General features: G+C 42.9%; 1 long non-coding RNA gene across 1 annotated transcript; it reads left to right on the top strand.

Moving 5' to 3' along the window:
* The first annotated feature begins 1,016 nt into the window (after positions 1–1,016).
* LOC129646746 (uncharacterized) lies at positions 1,017–16,576 on the top strand. Its single transcript, XR_008712153.1, has 3 exons — positions 1,017–1,056; positions 16,222–16,369; positions 16,445–16,576. It is a non-coding gene; the product is annotated as an uncharacterized LOC129646746 (long non-coding RNA).
* Positions 16,577–20,605: the final 4,029 nt, after the last annotated feature.

Here is a 20,605-nt window from a genome sequence, read left to right as displayed (position 1 = left end):
CTGTCTGTTTTTTATAGGATGTGGCTGCACAGGCACAGCTATGTAACCGCTCTTACTCCTGTACCTCAGAGAGCACGCAGAAGACCGGGGCACCCGACCAGACATGCATTTACTCTCCTTGGTATGTACAAGTGTCAGTGCATTTTCCATTGATGGCATCTTCTACCCATTTAATTAGAGCCTGTACTTGCTCAGTGCTTAGCCTTTGTCCTCTGTGAGATCCCAGAAAGCACTGGCCTTAGCTTACTTCATGTAAATACAAGAAGATAGCATCAACAGCTAACACTCATGGGCTTTCCTGTGCCCGGTATTTTGCTGAGCACCCCATTCTTGTCTCATTTCAATCTCAGAGCAACACCCTGAGTTAGGGTTTGTCATTATCTCTGTTTTACAGATGGGGAAACTGAGGTTTGGCGAAATTAAATATCTCCCCAATTAAATACCTACCAAACAGCGAGGGTCAGGAAAAGCCCAGGTGGTCTGGCTCAAGCCTACCCTTGTACCAGTCCCCTTCACAGCCTTATTACCTGACTTCTGACTGCTGTTTCAGGTTTGCAGGTGACATGTTCTCATAATCCCCCATGGGCTAAGATGAAAAACCCTCCGCAGGGGACTTCCTTCGAGGACTAGGGGTTAGGACTCCACGCTTTCATTGCTGAGGGCCCAGGTTCAATTCCTCATCGTGGACCTAAAACCCACAAGCCACATGGTGCAGCCAAGGAAGAAAACACTCCACAGGCCTCAGAGTGGTCATTCTAAAAGCATGGACCTCAGGGCCTCTACGTATCCACTCTGACTCCACCCCACTCCCCCATGGCACTTTCCTACCATGCAGCTGGCAGCAGCTTAGCTTGACACACCCTCTGTACTTAGAGTTTCACATCACATCCACCCTGTGAGGTGTGTAGGCAGGGCAGGCCTTTTATCCCCACTCAACACAGGGAACTGAACATGACAGGGGTGGATCATTTGGTAGAGCAGGAATTCTAGCCCAGTTTTCCAGAGGCAACGCCATCCCCTATTGCTGTTCTATACCTCAGGGTCATTACAGGGAAGGTAAGGAGACTCTCCAGGGTCCTTGGGTCTAAGGCTTGCCCTCCTCTCACCAGAGGTCAGCAAACCGCTCTCTGGTATTCTCCAGAATGACTGACAATGGTAATTTCTTCCCAACCAAGTCGCTTCCCTTATTTATCTGTTCCTTGGTCTTACGCTCAAACCACAAATGTGCCCTTGGGAAGACTAACACACTAACTGCCTAATTCTTTCATGTTGAGAGTTCCCGATACCTTTGTAATAGATAGGAGTCCACTGAGCTAAAAGAGAGGCAAGGCCACAGGGGTCTGGGAGACAGGAGAAGGGAATTGGGGACTGTAAGCCATAGAAAACTCCTTTATAATTTTGCCAAAGTTGGTCCAGCACACTCCAGACAGCTTGCTAAGTGGAAGAAGGAGGCCTCCACCTTCTCTTTGATATTCTCTCTCTCCCTCTCACACTCGTTCTTGCTGACCTAGCAGTGTTAAAGCATGCCAGGATTCAAGAGGGGGTTCAGGTGATCAAGATGGGGTTCATTGGGGCTCTCCTGAAGAAAAGCCAGAGACAGTCTAGTTATTAATGAGGTAAACCATTCACCAGAATCTTAGGAGTCAAGGAAATAATTCCAAAGACTACATTCTCAAAGTTCATTTTTTAGCACAGCTGGCTCAGTCGTGTCTGACTCTTTGCAACCCCATGGACTGCAGCATGCCAGGCTTCCCTGTCCTTCACTATCTCCTGGAATTTGCTCAAACTCATGTCCATTTAGCCAATGATACCATCCAACCATCTCATCCTCTGTCAACCCCTACTCTTCCTGCCCTCAATCTTTCCCAGCATCAGGGTCTTTTCCAATGAGTTGCTCTTCAAATCAAGTGGCCAAAGTATTGGAGCTTCAGCATCAGTTCTTCTAATGAATATTCAGGATTGATTGCCTTTAGGATTGACTGGTTTGACCTCCTTGCAGCCCAAGGGACTCTCAAGAGTCTTCTCCAGCACCACAGTTCAAAAGCATCAATTCTTTGGCACTCAGCTTTATTTATGGTCCAATTCTCACATCTGTACATGACTACTTGCTTACCAGCTACTTTATGTGACCTTGGACAGATGGCCTATTCTCTCCAAGCTGTTTCCTCAATTGCAAAATGAGGCTATAAGAGGCCTATCTTCTCAAGATTAGGTGAAGATCAAATGAAAGAAAGTGAAAGTGTTAGTGCTCAGTTGTGTCCAACTCTTTTCAACCCCATGGACCGTAACCCGCCAGGCTCCTCTGTCCATGGAATTCTCCAGGCTAGAATACTGGAGTGGGTTGCCAGTCCCTTTTCCTGGGGATTTTCCCAACTCAGGGATCGAACCCAGGTCTCTTTACCATCTGAGCCACCAGGGAAGATCAAATGAGATTATATAAATTCTTTGTCAACTCTAAGCCATCATTATTCCTCATTCACTGATCACCTTTATCCCTAATTGGCTGCTGTACACAAAGTAAGTACCAGAATCTGCCATTAAATTGTTTTACTGGAAGAGATAAAAAGGCAACACAAATTGAAAAAATAGTTAGCATAAGAGAGCAAACTTGGAGAGACAGTCCTGGACAGAAGTCAACAGCAGCCTTGACAAAGAAATGCCAAGTTCTCTAACCTTTGCACTATACCTCAAAGGGCATTGGCCCCTGACTCACAGGTAACACAAATATTTTTTACTCCAATGTATTTCTTCATTCAACACACTCATCGCATTCTCCCTGGGTTCTCTCCATGTTTATCAATATTATGACTGCCTTTTAAACAGAAACCCAAGTGTGATAAAAATATCACAGGCTCTTATTTAAAATGCCAGTTTCTGGGTTCCATACCTAGAGACTCTGGGGTGAGCCTCACAAGTTTGCACTTCTGGGCAACCCCAGACCCATCCTTTCAGACACTCTGCATTGGTTAAGCCCCAAAGGGGATGGGCTGTGGTCATTAACTACCCAGTATATTGTTAATGCCCAGCACTCAGAAAAGATGCTTGCTAATAAACAAGGCACGCCAGGAAGTCTGAATGCTTGCTTCTTAGAGAATGTCACACTTTGTCCCCAGTATCATTTCACAACTTCAACCAGTTGCATAACTCCTACCCCTCCTTAAGAAAGAAATTCCAGCCACATCAGTTTTCCCGTACTGAACTTTTCTGACACCCCCAGGCTGGATTAAGTGAACCTCGCTGTGGTTCCACAGATCCCAGACCAGACCAGCACTTACTTTATATTCCATTTGTCGACCTCACTGCTAGTCTTTCCCCCACTAGCAAGGAGTTTGCTCTCTTCCTAAGGACAAGGGCTGTATCTCCTTCTCTTTTGCGTTTCCACCATCTAGACCAGTGACCAGCACTAAATCAGCCTTGATTAATGAAATGAACCATTTGTTCAATGGAATAGGATGGAACAGGTGGATAAACACCTTGGGATGGGAGAGAGCCAAGACCCTCTGTGATGTTCTAGTATAAGGACCCTCTCCTCCCGGGATGAACCACATGATGTATGTGGCTGGTTTTCAAGGAATGGAGATTTTGTTTTCATCCATGGTTTAGGGATTTTGAGAAATTATTTCAAGGAATAGGGCATCAAGAGATGCTCCTTTTAATGCTGTGGACATGTCTCTTAGTTTTTCATACCAATTTTCACACCTTGAAGCAGGTGTTAACAATTAGCTCATGTCAGAGGACCACTCACACTAAGACTGTATTTGTTTATGTAGGAAATCATCATACACTGTGCTCCTCTTTACCCATATCTGATCATCTCCTATAAGGGGGTTATGCCTACCCACATTGTGGAACTCCATATGGCCATGTGACTTACTCTGGGCAAGAACTGTGGGCAGAGGTGATCAGACTCATCCCTAGAGGGAGGCCGTATTGTAAGAGCAGGTCCCAGAACAAAGAAGATAATGATAGAAGCAGAGCACCAACTGACCCACAACAGATACAGAGTGTGGGGAAGAAATGAACATGTTTTTGCCATAAGCACTGGCATTTAGGAGTTGCTGCTGCCATGTAGCCTGGCCTTAGCTCATATACAGATACCCACATGCTCCCTTTTTTAATCAATGAAAATGTTCACACACAACTAGGCTCATTTTGTGATTTTAAGAAATATAATTCTTTGTTTTTCCTTTCTGGCCATGTTGTACAGCTTACAGGATCTTAGTTCCCCAACCAGGGACCTAACTGGTGAGAATGCCAAGTCCCAACCATTGGACTGCCAGGGAAGTCCCAGAAAATATATTTCTTAGCATACACCTCTGAGGGTCTCAGTTCCCACGTCTGTAAAATAAGAGAAAGAAGAATAACATCAATGGTTAATTCAGTGTTTATCATGCATCAGGCTGTTCTTTGGGAAAGCATCCCATTGTATCCTTACAACAACCCAGTGAGGTAGGTGTTATACAAAGGAGCAGAGGCCTAGCGAGGTTAGGAAACTTGCCTGAGGATATAAAATACTGAGACTAGTTAATGATGAGTGCAAATAATCCGGCACCAGAGTCTGGTCTCCTGACTTCTGTGCTACATCTGTGGGTTCACCTCTAAGATCCAGTCTGTCTGGGACCCACAAAGGCTCTGTGACATTGCCATATGGTAACAACTGCCCTAGGTCTTCAATTTTGAAACCGAGACCCATTTCCACCACTGCCCTTCTCTTGTAGGTTTAAGACATCATTTGTGCCGTGCTTTGAACATCTTGGAGGAAGGCAGCAGAGGCATGGGGGTGTGGGGCAGGGCCAAGGGGGGGGCGGTGCCCTGGTCTGCAGAGGAGGATGCGCCTCCCCCCAGGGGCAGGGTCCACTCCAGTTATTTTCCAAAGACGCAGTCTTGCTGCATGAGAAATGTGCTGCCAAGGCAGAAAGCCTTCCTGCTCCTGCCAGGAGACTTTTATATATACGTGGAAATGGCTCATTGGAGAAGTGGGAGCCGGGGAGGGGGGGCTTCCCTTGGGGGAGGTGGGGATGAAGGGGTGTGGGCTCATCGTGTGGCTCTGGATTCAGGTCTGCAGCTTCAGGTTGCAGGGAATTTGGTTCATTTAATTCTAATAAACCTCACAACAGGCACCCCTTGAAGGCATGAGTGTAAGGCCAGCTCCTTTCATAGAAGGACACTGGTGGAAAACACAAAGACTTCCCGTATCTTGAGCCCAGTTAGACTCTGCAAGGAACCTGCATCCATCTCCCTTCTTCTGCTATTTTGAGAAGACATTTCCATTCTCTGTGGTCCTCTCTCCTGATGACCTGGTTCTAGAGGGTAATAAAAGCTCGAGTTCAATTGACCTGAAAAGAAACTGGTTCCTATTTAGAGGGACAGAAATACCAAACCAAGGGCCTCCAGAGTCTCTCAGCTGGAGGGCAGTAATGAAGCTCTCTCCCATTAACCTGTGCCCCAAACAACCCTAAGCGATTTGCAAGGCTCTTGCAGATTCAATCCTGGGTTCTGGTCAGGGACAGAGCCCTGAGTTGGACTCCTGGCTCTGTCATCATGACTGCGGGCAAACCACTTCGCGTCTCTGAATCTGCACCTCCGTCTCTTTGAAGTGATGGAGTTGGAGAAGACAAGCTCTAAGGATGCGCTCCTAGCAGTGTGAGTCTAGGATGCCATGAGATCTGTGGTTCTGGGACCATATTGGCATAGCTGTCTTGCCTGACCATTAGCAAGAATAGCAACACTGGTTTACCCTCTCCGAACACTCGGTCTTCCCTAAGTGTTATTGGAAGGCTAGAGACTCAATTTCTGTCCCTATGTCTACCTTCCAGCCACATGTAACTCTCCTCCTGTCTCCACTAGCAGTGTGTACTGCCTGTGGAGCAGGAGTACAGATGGATGCCACCAAATAGCTGCCATGTCATCAGCCACTTTGCTTTTACCCTCAGCAGCTCTGGCAAAGGACATGATAGGATTGCTGTTGGCATGTATATGAGAGTTTCACTCACCTGCCTTCCACCTCACCTGTTAGCTGAGTTCACGGATATTTGGTTTCCATTTTGGTATCTCTAAAAGAGTAGAGCTGAAGTACGAGAGGGACAACCTGGATTTTTTAAGGGCCCCAAACAATATGGTTTGAGTAATCCCTGTGTTTTTCTACAAGAAAGTGTTCTACCAACCGCTGATGGTCAGTAACATCAACAAATCCACCCTCTGCTTAGGCTCCTCTGATCACAACCCCAGTGCCCCCCATTCAGCTGCTCCTCACCATGCCTTCATTTGGGCAACTAAGTGCTCACTCCCTTCACTCTGCAGGGGAGCCTTCTGCGGTACTGCCCCCTACCCCCAGCCAATCTTGGCCCTGACTCATTGGTGCTGACTCAAAGAAAAGAAAAGCAGACCCCTCAGGCAGCCGGAGGGTGGACCTGGGCCAGAGCCTGCAGGAGTGGGCAGGAGGGCCAGCAGGGGCGGGAACCCATCAATCAGCCTGTCACCAGGTCTTTGCTGGGCCCCTCCCCCACTCCCCACCAGGCCTGGGTCCCAGGCCTGAGCAGCACAGCAGGGTCCCAGAAAAGGGGAGATGACAGGCATCTTTATTTTGTAGCAATTATAGATGTGAAGATGGAGCTCATTCCTTTTGGGGGTCCTTCCCCCCGTGAGGTAACCCACCATCAGTCACAGGAGGAATATCTGAGCACTGGCAGGACAGGCCACCACAGTGCAGCTGAGGGAAGGGGTAGCCAGGGTAGAGTTCTGAAGCTGTATTTGCAGATTCAGACAAAAGACTGAGATAGTGTCAGCTGTTAATAAAAAAGAGAGAAGGCAAATGGAAATTATGAGGAGAGTTTAATGCCCCCAAATCCACTCCCTAGGTACCACCATTTCCTTCACCACCCTCCACATTCTTCTCCTGTAGGCTTGCTGGCTACAGGACAACCGGCTTCTATGAGTTAAAGCATGCTTTTAAAATGTCCCTACTAAAACTAACTACTCAAGGAGTGTCCTTTTAACCCTCTTAGTACCCAGGACTGCATCTGCAGAGAAGGAATACAGGCCTATAAAACATTCAGGGACACAGAAAAGTGACTTGAGGATGAGGAGGCCAAACTTTAGAAATCCAGAGGACCCTAAGAACGAGAATCCTGACTCAGCTGCTTACCAGTGTGTAAGTGAACTGGGGGCAGTGAGTCAAGTCCTGTGGGGCTTGGTTTCCCTATCTAGTGAAGAGGAGTAAAGCCACAACCATATAGGGCCTCGTGAGGGGAGGCACAGAGCTGCACTGCATAGGCACGTCTGTCCAGGAAATGATACATGGCACTGAGTGAAAAATGGGAAGAAATAAGCCCGTGGGGAAGGAGCACTAGAGAAGACGGCACTTTGTCACTGTCTCCTTCTTCTGAGACCAGGCTTGATGAGCAAAACTTACCAAGAGCTCCCTCTGCTGTCCATCCTTACACTCACCTTCCTGCATCCAACACATACGCCCGCAGTCCTGAGTCCGAGGCTCGGAATGTGCACGTGACCTAATTTAATCAGTGGAGTCCTGTTCGCACTTTATTAACATTACTTCTTGAAAACCTTCTTTCCTTTCCATTCTGTTATTCCCTCCCTAACTTTATGCCTTTGTCTCAGGCCTGTGTCGCCCTCCAATCACCAAAATCCCTCATGGTGCATCAAGCTCAGGAAACCTCAATCTTTTTATCTGTAAAAAGTAAGTTTTCTCTGAAGTTCAAGCCACTAAAATAACAGAGCTAAAGCTGGAAAACAAAACATCTAGGTCCAAAATTCATCCTTTTCCCACATTCCTATCTCTCTCTCAAGTGTGTGACCTTAGACATAACATTTAACTTTTCTAAGCTGCTTTTGGGAAATAGATGGGGAAACAGTGGAAACAGCGGCTGACTTTATTTTTCTGGGCTCCAAAATCACTGTAGATGGTGACTGCAGCCATGAAATTAAAAGACTCTTACTCCTTGGAAGGAAAGTTATGACCAACCTAGACAGCATATTCAAAAGCAGAAACATTACTTTGCCAACAAAGGTTCGTCTAGTCAAGGCTATGGTTTTTCCTGTGGTCATGTATGGATGTGAGAGTTGGACTGTGAAGAAGGCTGAGCGCTGAAGAATTGATGCTTTTGAACTGTGGTGTTGGAGAAGACTCTTGAGAGTCCCTTGGACTGCAAGGAGATCCAACCAGTCCATTCTGAAGGAGATCAGCCCTGGGATTTCTTTGGAGGGAATGATGCTAAAGCTGAAACTCCAGTACTTTGGCCACCTCATGCGAAGAGTTGACTCATTGGAAAAGACTGTGATGCTGGGAGGGATTGGGGGCAAGAGGCGAAGGGGACGACAGAGGATGAGATGGCTGGATGGCATCACTGACCCGATGGACGTGAGTCTGAGTGAACTCCGGGAGTTGGTGATGGACAGGGAGGCCTGGCGTCCTGCGATTCATGGGGTTGCAGAGTCGGAGATGACTGAGCGACTGATCTGATCTGATCTGAAGCTGCTTTTACCTTGTCTGGGAAATGGAAGAAAGAACTGTACTAATCCCATGAGTCTAGTGAGAAGAGAAAGGGAGACAACACAGGAGCAAAGGAGAGTCAACAACAGAGAGAGCGTGACCAATACTTGCTATGATCTTCAAGCACGATGCAAGTTCAGTGCTTAGAGTGGAAACAGAACATGAAAACAGGTAAGACTGGAAAGGTAAACAGGAGTCAAGTCCAGAAGAGCACTGGAAAATATGGTCCCAGTCACTTGGTGCAGGCTGCCTCGAGGATTACATGAGCTTACACAGGTCAACAATCAGGCTCACAGCAAGGTCACACGTTAGGTATTCCTGATAAAACGCTCCTGCTGCTAGTCACAACTTAAAAAAGAAAGCAGGGAAATTTACAAGCAGAATAGCCTTGAGTTGATGAGGATGGAATAGTTGATGAGTAAGGAATAGTGGTTTGGGAGGGAAGAAAGACTTAGAAAAAAGAACATCAGGAAAAAGAAGTGAAGACCCACATCAACCCTGTAACACTGGCCTTGAATCATAACAAATTACACCATTTCATGTGCACATGTGCACACACACAGCTCCCTCATCAGAGACGAGCCCCTCTCATACTGGCTCCCTTTTAAGTCATACCTCCCTTGAGCAATCCACTGGCTCTGCCTAGTGGCAGAGCCATGAGGGCATCTCCCTGCATCAGTGTAACCTTTTCACTTACTCTGGGGGGTTACTGGTTTGTGTCTTCATTGCTTTAGTTACTCAATTAGAAAGTCCAGTGTTTTGACAGTATATTTAATACGTTCCTCCTGTACTGACCTTTTTAAAGAGAAAAAAAGATTCTTGAAGAGTCTGAAAATGTGCTCAAGAGACCTGCACACCCAAAGTTTGAGAAATGCTTCATAAACAAAACCTTATTCAATTAAATATGTTTCAAAGATGCGTTAACACTACAAAAGAGTTTTTACAACTGGTAAAAATAATTTTTTTATTAATGAAAATACTAAATTAAAACTTTCTCTTCAAACTAGCAAACTCTAGAAAATACATCCAAGTTCATTTTAATTATTAAATCCTTTATAAATCCTATAATTATTAAATCCTTTGGTTTCTTTCCTTACTTAGGCTGCTTGACATTATGGAAATTTTAAAATAATACTTACTAAATTGTAATTTTATACAAGCTCCTAACCATTTGATACACGCCCTCCAGATGAATCTCCCAAATCTTACACTGCATTGCCAGGCTATGGTACTTCCTTCTGGTTATCTTGTATTGCCCCCTAGCGTCATGTATGTTGCTTGCAGCCAAAACATGACAAATCTCTGCTGTGTTGAAGGAATGAGTATCTGTAGAAAAGTACTTTCTTGATTTACAGATTAGGTTCCCAAAGAATATATGTAAACCCATCAGGTTCCAAGGCCAAAGTACACTATATACTTGTGTGCTGTGCTTAGTCGTTCAGTCGTGTCCGACTCTGCAACCCCATGGACTGTACCCCCGCCAGGCTCCTTTGTCCATGGGATTCTCCAGGCAAGAATACTGAAGTGGGTTGCCATGCCCTCCTCCAGGGCACCTTTCCAACTCAGGGATCAAACCCAGGTCTCCCACATTGCAAGCGGATTCTTTACCCAGTTGAGCTACCAAGGAAGCTAAACCTTCAAAAACATCTAAAGAACTAGTGACCATACCATGGCATCTTATGAAATCTGTTCCCAAAGTCACAAAATAAATGGTGAATATAGTGATATACACTCAACAATGACTACTCCTGTTTTCCCCTGCTGACATAGAGATACATCAATGTTTAATGCCAGTCCAGGAAAATGGAGCAGCAGGCTTCAGAAACAGAAAACAAAACCATAGACAACAATGGCTCTAGTCTCTTAAAAAGTTAATTTTCTAAAAAATGATTAGCAGCTATTACATCTTGAACTGTTGGAATACTTCTTGGTATTTTTTTAGTTTTTGCTTCATAGAATTAATTATTATTTAGAAATTAACTAACATCTTTTCTAGCTTATGATGACTCCAACTTGCTGGGTCTTCTTGCTCCTTGGCATTGACTTCGTAGAACTTATCAGTTCTCCCTATTTCCTCCTGGTTCTTCAGTTAATTGTTCAGTATGCTCCTCAGGAACATCTTCAGAGCCATCCTCACCTACTTATCTAGAATTTCCTATCTTCATCAGTGGCCCAGAAATGCTAAAAAATTATGCACACATTTTTTTTCTAACGATATAAATGTCACTCTTTATTTCTAGCAATGCTTTCCTGCCTCAAAGTCCACCTTGTTAAATATTAATACTGCTTTCACCTCATGGATTAGTGTTTTCAGGTTATAACTTTATCCTTTTACTTTAAACCTTTCTGTATCTTTATGTTTTTAATGTGTCTGTATCCTTATATTTTATCACTTATATCTGATTCTTTAGGTCTTTCTTTAATCTTTTCCTATTCCTTTTAATTGCTTTTTAATTCTATTTTCAGTGTTTTAATTTGTTATACATTATTTTCTATCCTTTTAATGATTCCAGAGATTACAACACATACTTGATTTGTAGTTTGACCTCTTGTTGAACGATCCAAGAACCTTGGAACATTTTAATACTGTTTATTCTTTCTCAGCCTATACGCTGTTGCTATATTTTAGTATTACCCCAAATTTATTAGTGCAGTCTATGGAGAAGGCAATGGCAACCCACTCCAGTACTCTTGCCTGGAAAATCCTGTGGATGGAGGAGCCTGGTAGGCTGCAGTCCATGGGGTCGATAAGAGCCGGACATGACTGAGTGACTTAACTTTCACTTTTCACTTTTATGCATTGGAGAAGGAAATGGCAACCCAGCCCAGTGTTCTTGCCTGGAGAATCCCAGGGACGGCGGGGCCTGGTGGGCTGCCGTCTATGGGGTCGCACAGAGTCGGACATGACTGAAGCAACTTAGCAGCAGCAGCAGCAGCAGCAGCATATTTACTTATACAGTCTATCAGATCAGATCAGATCAGTCGCTCAGTCATGTCCAACTCTTTGCGACCCCATGAATCGCAGCATGCCAGGCCTCCCTGTCCATCACCAACTCCCGGAGTTCACTCAGACTCACATCCATCAGGTCAGTGATGCCATCCAGCCATCTCATCCTCTGTCGTCCCCTTCGCCTCTTGCCCCCAATCCCTCCCAGCATCACAGTCTTTTCCAATGAGTCAACTCTTCGCATGAGGTGGCCAAAGTACTGGAGTTTCAGCTTTAGCATCATTCCTTCCAAAGAAATCCCAGGGATGATCTCCTTCAGAATGGACTGGTTGGATCTCCTTGCAGTCCAAGGGACTCTCAAGAGTCTTCTCCAACACCACAGTTCAAAAGCATCAATTCTTCGGCGCTCAGCCTTCTTCACAGTCCAACTCTCACATCCATCCATGACCACAGGAAAAACCATAGCCTTGACTAGACGAACCTTTTTTGGCAAAGTAATGTCTCTGCTTTTGAATATGCTATCTAGGTTGGTCATAACTTTCCTTCCAAGGAGTAAGAGTCTTTTAATTTCATGGCTGCAGTCACCATCTGCAGTGATTTTGGAGCCCAGAAAAATAAAGTCAGCCGCTGTTTCCACTGTTTCCCCATCTATTTCCCATGATGTGATGGGACCAGATGCCATGATCTTCGTTTTCTGAATGTTGAGCTTTAAGCCAACTTTTTCAGTCTCCACTTTCACTTTCATCAAGAGGCTTTTTAGTTCCTCTTCACTTTCTGCCATAAGGGTGGTGTCATCTGCATATCTGAGGTTATTGATGTTTCTCCTAGCTATCTTAATTCCAGCTTGTGTTTCTTCCAGTCCAGCGTTTCTCATGATGTACTCTGCATATAAGTTAAATAAACAGGGTGACAATATACAGCCTTGACGAACTCCTTTTCCTATTTGGAACCAGTCTGTTGTTCCATGTCCAGTTCTAACTGTTGCTTCCTGACCTGCATACAAATTTCTCAAGAGGCAAATCAGGTGGTCTGGTATTCCCATCTCTTTCAGAATTTTCCACAGTTTATTGTGATCCACACAGTCAAAGGCTTTGGCATAGTCAATAAAGCAGAAATAGATGCTTTTCTGGAACTCTCTTGCTTTTTCCATGATCCAGCAGATGTTGGCAATTTAATCTCTGGTTCCTCTGCCTTTTCTAAAACCAGCTTGAACATCAGAAAGTTCATGGTTCACATATTACTGAAGCCTGGCTTGGAGAATTTTGAGCATTACTTCAGTAGCGTGTGAGATGAGTGCAATTGTGCGGTAGTTTGAGCATTCTTTGGCATTGCCTTTCTTTGGGATTGGAATGAAAACTGACCTTTTCCAGTCCTGTGGCCACTGCTGAGTTTCCCAAATTTGCTGGCATATTGAGTGCAGCACTTTCACAGCATCATCTTTCAGGATTTGGAATAGCTCAACTGGAATTTCATCACCTCCACTAGCTTTGTTCTTGTATTTTTACTTACCTACTTCCCCTTTTTTGCCGACTCTCATCATTTCCTGCATCTTCAAGTCTTCTCATTCACTTTCTGTCCAGTAGGTGGATCTGCAATCATAAACTCTGTCTCGTTTGAAATTGTCTTTATTTCACCTTCATATTTTAAGAATACAGCCACTGAGTATAGAATTTGAAGAAAGTTGAAGATACAAATCTATCATCTTGCAGAGTCTATTGTTATCAAGTCGACTGCCTTAGTGCTGCTGTTTTTGCTACTAGCTGCTTTTAAGATATTCCTTTTGTCTTTGGTATTCATAATACTATTAGATTCTTAGGTGTGACTGTCTTTGTATTTATTTTGCCTAACGCTTATAGGGAGATTCTTGAATCTATGGCTTGATACATTTTGATTGATTTGGGAAAACTCTTATCCATTATCATCCCTCCTCTTTCTCCTTTTGGAACTCGTTACACACGTATTAGAACTGTTCATTTTAGCTCCTGTCTCTCATACTTTTTCATTCCTTTCCCTTGTTTTTAGTGCTCCTGGATATTCTTTTGATTTTTCTAGCCACTGATTCTCTCTCAACCTGTATCTAATTTGTTGTTAAATTCATCTATGGAGTTCTAATTTTAGCTAGTAAAATTTTCAGTACAAGAATTGTCTTTTATTTTTGGTTATGACATTCTTAGTCTTGTCTTTTATTACCTTGTTCATATTAAGTAGTTACTTTTAAATTAGTGTTGGATTTTGGATACCCTCTGGATCTGTTTCCATTGTCTAATTTGGACACTAATTTAAATTAGTGTCCAGATTTTGGATACTGTTTGGATAATTTAAATTAGTGTTCAGATTTTGGATACTGTTTGGATACCCTCTGGATCTGTTTCCATTGTCTATTGTTTGTCTTGGTTTTTTAAATCAAACTCTCATTTCCTTGTACACTTGGTTGTTTTTACTTGCATTCCAGATATATTAAAAAGCATAGAGATTACTTGAAGTTCAGAATATCTTTTCTTTTTCTAGAGAATATTTACATTTGCTTCTCACAGACAGCTAAGGCAATTCTAAATTAACTAATCCAATCATGGATTAAGATGATTCAGAGCTCATCTGGCTTGTTTATTTCTTGCTCTCTTCTACTCCATGTGGAGCCTGCTGGAGCTTTACTCCACACTGGGATCTCACCCAATCAAAGGAAGAACCCGGGCAACTTTAGGAAATCTTAGAGGCAGAAATTCATGATCTGCCTTTACTTCCACTAAAACTCAGTTCCAAATAAACCTGTGTCTGTCTGCCCAATTTAAAAATTCCCAGAAGAAATCAGGTTTGATCAGTTATATCAATTTGTATCATGTGACCAAGGGAGAGGATCCTGCTATTGGTAACCCCACCATAAACAAATGGAAAGGTAAGTTGCTCAAAGGAAAAGATTCGGGAAGACAAAAATGTTTTATTACAGAACATTAGGAAGAGGGTATCAGAGAGAGATGACAAAAGACAGGGAACAATTTTGGAGGAAAATATGATTTCAGCTCTAGAAATGTTAAAACAGATTACCGTGAAACATCTGATTTGATCAGGCTATGATGGGTAACTGAGGAGAGCTGAATAAAACGACTAAGGTCAACAACTTGGCTGGGGTTAAGGGAAATCAACAACGGATGAAGCCTCCCAGGAGTAGTTAACAAGGGGAGTCATTACTACACTAGGCCTCCAGCAATAAGGGGAGAGAGTAGATACTAAATCTCAGAGCAGTTGTAAATACCGGGAAGAACCACTTGAGAGCTGAAGCCTTCAGCAGGATGGTCTACCTGAAGCAACTGTGCAAGGAGGAACAGGGGAAATAAACACCATGACTCCCCTTTCTTCTCGTCGGCCAAGTCTTCTGCTGTTGCCTCCTATTTACTGAGCCTAACCGGAAGGCAGAGAACAGCCTGTAAGGCAGACAATCTCCTGGAGCAGAACTGGGTGGTAAAGATGATGTATCTGGAGAGATTCCCTTTTCTGCTTGTTTCTTCAGTGGCACAAAGAACTCAAAATGATCAAAGAACTGCCTCAAGACTTCAATTTAAATAGAACTGAGACTGTGTTCCCTGGAAGAACATTTCTTCCTCAGGCATGAAGACCTTGAAACCCAACGAATTCAAGGTGACAAAGCAAGAGAAACAAAAAACACCTTCAGTGGGTCAATTGGTGTAATCCTCAGTGGTGTGAGTCCCACTTCAATCCCCTGATTGACCCATGCATCCTATGGGGGAGAAAGCACTGTATACTCTTAGATTTAAGGCATATACTGTATCTTGTACAACAGTACCTAGCCTCACAGAAAGTTAACTCCCAGCTGGTCCTATAACTGAGCCTTTGCAAACCATCCAAAGTAAACTATCTCCAGGCAATGGGGCACATGGTAAAACACATGACTTCCATGCGTGCGAGTCAACTGCCACAATTCCTTCACTTTCTTCACTGTCAGAGACTATGCCATATAGGTATCACAGTGATGAATTAGGAGTTCTCAAAGCCCATCTACACTGATGCTGGGCAGACATGTTGTAGGCAACAAAGACAAATCCAAACCCATGCCACCTGTCTATCTCTAAGACAAACTGCAGTCCTCTGCACGATGGAAGTCATCCACTATAATAACTTGTCCAAGCGGCACCCCTAGGGAATGGTGGGTATCATTTTAGCTCAGCATTGGCCTGTTGTTGCAGTGTGCCACTGAGCATAGCCAACAGCCAGGTCATCCTTGATTAAGGGCAGGTCCATCTTTTGAGCTCACACACAGGCTCAATCCCCACTATCATGACTGTTTTGTTCATAGGCTTACTGAGCAAGCCCCAAGGTAGTGGCTGGTGAAAACTGCTGACATCAACAGAATGGGTTATCTTATTTATCTGCTTAGTGAAAACAATGTCCATAGTAAAGGCTTTTTGTAGGCCTTCACATAGGATCTAAACAAACTTCTCCCTGCAACATCCTTGTCACTTTTTTTTTTTTTTTTTTACCAGTCTTTCTTATTCAACTCTTGGACCAGCTGCTAACTGAGCTGGTTAAGTCTAAGACATTGGAGCAGGGATGAACATTCCATTTTAGAAGGCTACCGCACACATCTGATTTTATAATTTTACGGACCACGTAACAGATGGGCAGTTTCAGATGCATAGAAACTTTATGTTCAGACATTCTACCAGTAGCAAACAAGAGCTACCTTTCCAATGAATAATAGATGGTAGACATCTCTAACTCCAAACCCTACTGCATGATTCTTCTTTTGCAGCATCACTGAGCAGCTCTACCACTGGCATGTGCTGGGTCAGACGAAACGGCAGAGTAACTTGGACAATGACTTGGACCTGCTCCAAAGTCCTTGCTCCAGTCTCCACTCAAAACGGATTGCCTTACAGGTTTCTCAGTAAATGGGACAGGTAAGCACTCAAATATGACCTGTTTTGCCCTCCAAATCCAAACAAGTCCAATAAATAGTATGCTTTCTTAATTAGGGGTGGTCTAAAGTGAAGAAACTTGCTCATTACTGAAGACAGGCAGTGTTATCTCAACTACCATACACATGTCAAAGGCACGGAAGGTTCACAATACTTCTGATTTCACTTTGGTCCAGTTATTTCATCAGTGTAATTGATTACCACGACCTTTTGAGACACCAACATGATCAAGATCCATCAGAATGATGACAGAATGTGAAGTGATAGCCTTGAAGTAAAGAACGTATACTGCTACCCCAGTAATGTGAAAGCAAATTCTGATTATTCTGCATATAGGGATGAGGGGAAACATTTGTTGGGTTAATACCACATCAAGGTCAGAGGCGTTGCTTTCCTCTAATATAGTACTACATTTGTTATCAGAGTGGAGATTGATTATGACCAAGAACACTGCTCATTGACAATTTCAGTTGTTCAGTGGTTATCATTCATCGGATTCCTCATGTATTCTTTTTACTATATTGGGGTGTGTCTGAGGTGCATGGGGAGGGGAGTAGCAGAGGAGTACAATTCTAGGTTTGTGCTTGACCTTTCCAAACCTAACAGCCTTCCCTCCATTGGCCAAGGAATGAAAGAAAGGACTTCACCAGTTACTAAGTATACTCAGTTCCATTCTACATTCTGGGAATGAGATAAAAACCTTAGGGTGGGAGGCAGCATTCCACATACCCAATGATGATTTGACCCAAGATACCATCGGACTTCCATAAGCTCATATTCTGACCACGGTCAATGGCTTTCAGATTTCCACAATTTACAGCCTGTACTTGTAGCCTAGTTGTAATGTTCTTCAGTGAGTTGCAATTTACAAGGTGGTTTGAGGGACAAATTTTAAATTAGGTGAGTTAATAAGTTAAGTTTCATGTTACAGATACTTGTCCTTCTAAAATTATAGCCAATCTGATTCCTCTCAGAGAATTCTTCCTGTCATGTGTAGTTCTGATGAGACTGTCTACTAAGATGCCAAGGGTCAGAAATGCAACCCGTTAAGCCACTTGAACTCTCTTCAGGTTTTTGACTTCTGAATAATGCCCAAAAGACATTAACATTTTGTCTCGGTTTCTCCACTGCTGTGAAAACTGCCTTGGTTTCTTCATCTTACAATCCTAGTCCTTCTCTTCTAGCCTGTGAAGCACTCAATTATCCTCCAATAAACATCCCCTTTGCTTTAGTTAGTTCAAGTCAGTCTCCTCCATGCAATCAAAAAACTCAAAACTGAAACAGGTAGGAATTGGGGCAGCTCTGTAATCTTGGCAGGAGTCCATGAACTTTTCCCAAAGCTTAGTGCTTTACCTTAGCATTATCTCGGTTATCATTTTATTCAGATTCTCTAAAAAGCAATGATTGGCTCCACTCAGCTACCTTAGCATTATTTCGGTTATCATTTTATTCAGATTCTCTAAAAAGCAATGATTGGCTCCACTCAGCCTATCATGTGTCCAGCCCTTTTCAATAGTGCTTGGGAAAATTCTTTCATGATTCATGTGCAAAAGCAGCCAAACTGTAACTTGTTTTCTCCAGACTGGAGTAAGCTAAAGTGACTAATGTACAATTAGAAAATACTAAGCGAAGCTCCTGGAAAAGTCATTATTGCTTGATCCTAATATCCATGTCCTAGAACTTAACCCTTGACAGACTGACATGACAACTTCATACAGGTAACACAACCACAGGTAAACATGATGCAGCCAAGTAAAATACATCTTCTCCTTACAGGAAACACACAAAAGCCCCAACAATTTTAACTGTAGTGCTCCAGATTATGGGCATGCCATATGGTTGTATGCACACACCCACACCCACAAACAGGGAAGGTTAGCTTCCTGTATCAAAAAATTTTGCTTTAGCTCCTCTATCCCCCTTGCATCAAATGTACCTTATAACACTTTTCCCGGTTCCCCAACACCATAACTCACTCTTCTGTCATAGGCAGCTTCCCTCTTGATTCCACCTGAAGCGAGATATGCTGGAGATACAGCACCACCATCTCCAAACTTGACACTCTCTCCAAGATCCACACCATTATTGAGTGTTCTGAGGCCAAACTGACCTAACTTGTTGAGGGTAAAACTACTATATCCTTTCACAGGTGAGAAACCTGAACAAAGAGTAAACATGTCCAAGGCCACTAGCTAGAAAGAAATGTAAATCCCTACTGACTCTAGAACCCGTGTTTTAACCACTATGATACATTTTGTTTTTGTCTTTTCTAATTTTGTTGCTTCCAAATAAATTTTGGGAATGGTTCCAGAGTTCAGGTAAAGAAAAATTAGATTAAGACTGAAACTGCCATATACAGAGATTTATCTTGGAACACTTTTACTACATAAGTTTTCCAAACCAGAGCTGACTGTAGCATGACATTAACTTGACCCTGATTGATTCTGACTCCTGTATCCCAAAACTTATGATCAATGTTTCCATTTCCTGTTGTTGAATTCTGGCCCAAAGTACTATCAACAACAAAATGGCTTTTGGTTTTTCAGAGGAAGATAGTTAACATGAATCACAACTTTCCTCCCAAAATTTCTTCTCAGCCCAGTTTTAGGTTCCAAAATTATCTCTAGTACTCATCTCTTACTGATAATCCTTTAAAACAAAGCTCAAGTATCCCCAACTCTCACCTCCACACTCGAAACATGCAGTTAGATGTGTTCATGTTTCTGGCAACCTGTATACATGAACAGTATTTAGGATACAATGAGATTGGCCTGTAAACGTAGAATCTAGTGAGGAACACAAGCATTAGTCTTTATATTCTCATGCAAAGTCAATTAAACAACTTAAAAAGGCTCAGAAAACTGCTATAGAAACAAGCTAAAGGGTGGGGAAGCAGATTAAGAAGGGACATACTCCTGAGTCCATAAAATACAAGGCAGAGTATAGTGATAAAGCAAGGATTAGGAGTCAAAAGACTAAATTTTGGCCCTACCCCCACCAGCTGCCTCCTATAGTCTTGGAAAAGTCACTTTTTTTTAAGCTACAAAAATATTTACTATTTCAACAGCCTTCTAGTTGGTCTCTATCTGCAACTATCTTAAAAAAAAAAAAAAAAAAAAAAACCCAAGTGTATCCAGGAATATCAGCTCTGGAGTCAAGAATGCATGGGTTGAAATGCCAGCTTCATGATTCACAAATCATATAACTGTCATGTGTAAATGAAGTTATTATCTACACTTCATTTACTTGTCATGGTATTAAATGATACTCCATGCTTAGAATACCCAGACAAGACAAATGTTAAAATGTTACCTCACCACTTATAAAATTCTAATTCTCTACTATATACTGAGGAGAAGGCAATGGCACCCCACTCCAGTACTCTCGCCTGGAAAGTTCCATGGATGGAGGAGCCTGGTAGTCTGCAGCCCATGGGGTCGCCAAGAGTCGGACACAACTGAGCGACTTCATTTTCACTTTTCACTTTCATGCATTGGAGAAGGAAATGGCAACCCACTCCAGTATTCTTGCCTGGAGAATCCCAGGGATGGGGGAGCCTGGTGAGCTGCCGTCTATGGGGTCACACAGAGTCGGACACAACTGAAGCAACTTAGCAGAATCACACCTAAATTCCAAGCAAACTTAACACAAAAGCCTTCAGTTAAGACTCCAAATTAGAAATTTCAGCTTCCATCATATACTCCATTCCACTATCAAGCACTGTTCAGCAAACTGAAGCAGAAGAGGGTAACCATACAACTACCCAGGCAGTTTGGTGGAATTGATGCTTCTTAACCACAGCCAATGAATGCTTATTCACCTCCCTACGCTAATCCAAAATCCCATTCCTGAAGGCCGGGGTCAAACATTTCAAATAAGGGCAATGTATGATCAGACAAAACACCACAAGTTAACAGGCAGTATATGTCATCTTAACCTTTAAAATATTAAAAAATACATATTAACTGTGATTTAAAAATTGCATTTTCTGAACCAATCTACTTCAAAGAAGTCTATCAAGAACAGACTTAGGCTCATAATCTTATGTCATGCATCATTTGACTATTGAAAAAAAAGCAACTGGATTACAACCCACCTCAGCATGCTTTCCCAAGAAAAATTTAAAGGATTTTAATTAAAATCTTATTTTAGAAAGCAAAAAATAATGCAATGCAAATAAATTTATGTCTAACCAATAAAATTAACACACCAAAGTAA

Source organism: Bubalus kerabau, chromosome 3 (genome assembly GCF_029407905.1).
Source record: "Bubalus kerabau isolate K-KA32 ecotype Philippines breed swamp buffalo chromosome 3, PCC_UOA_SB_1v2, whole genome shotgun sequence".
NCBI lineage: Eukaryota > Metazoa > Chordata > Mammalia > Artiodactyla > Bovidae > Bubalus > Bubalus kerabau.
Note: the sequence above shows the minus strand (reverse complement) of the source record. Positions and strands in the feature narration are given on the sequence as shown.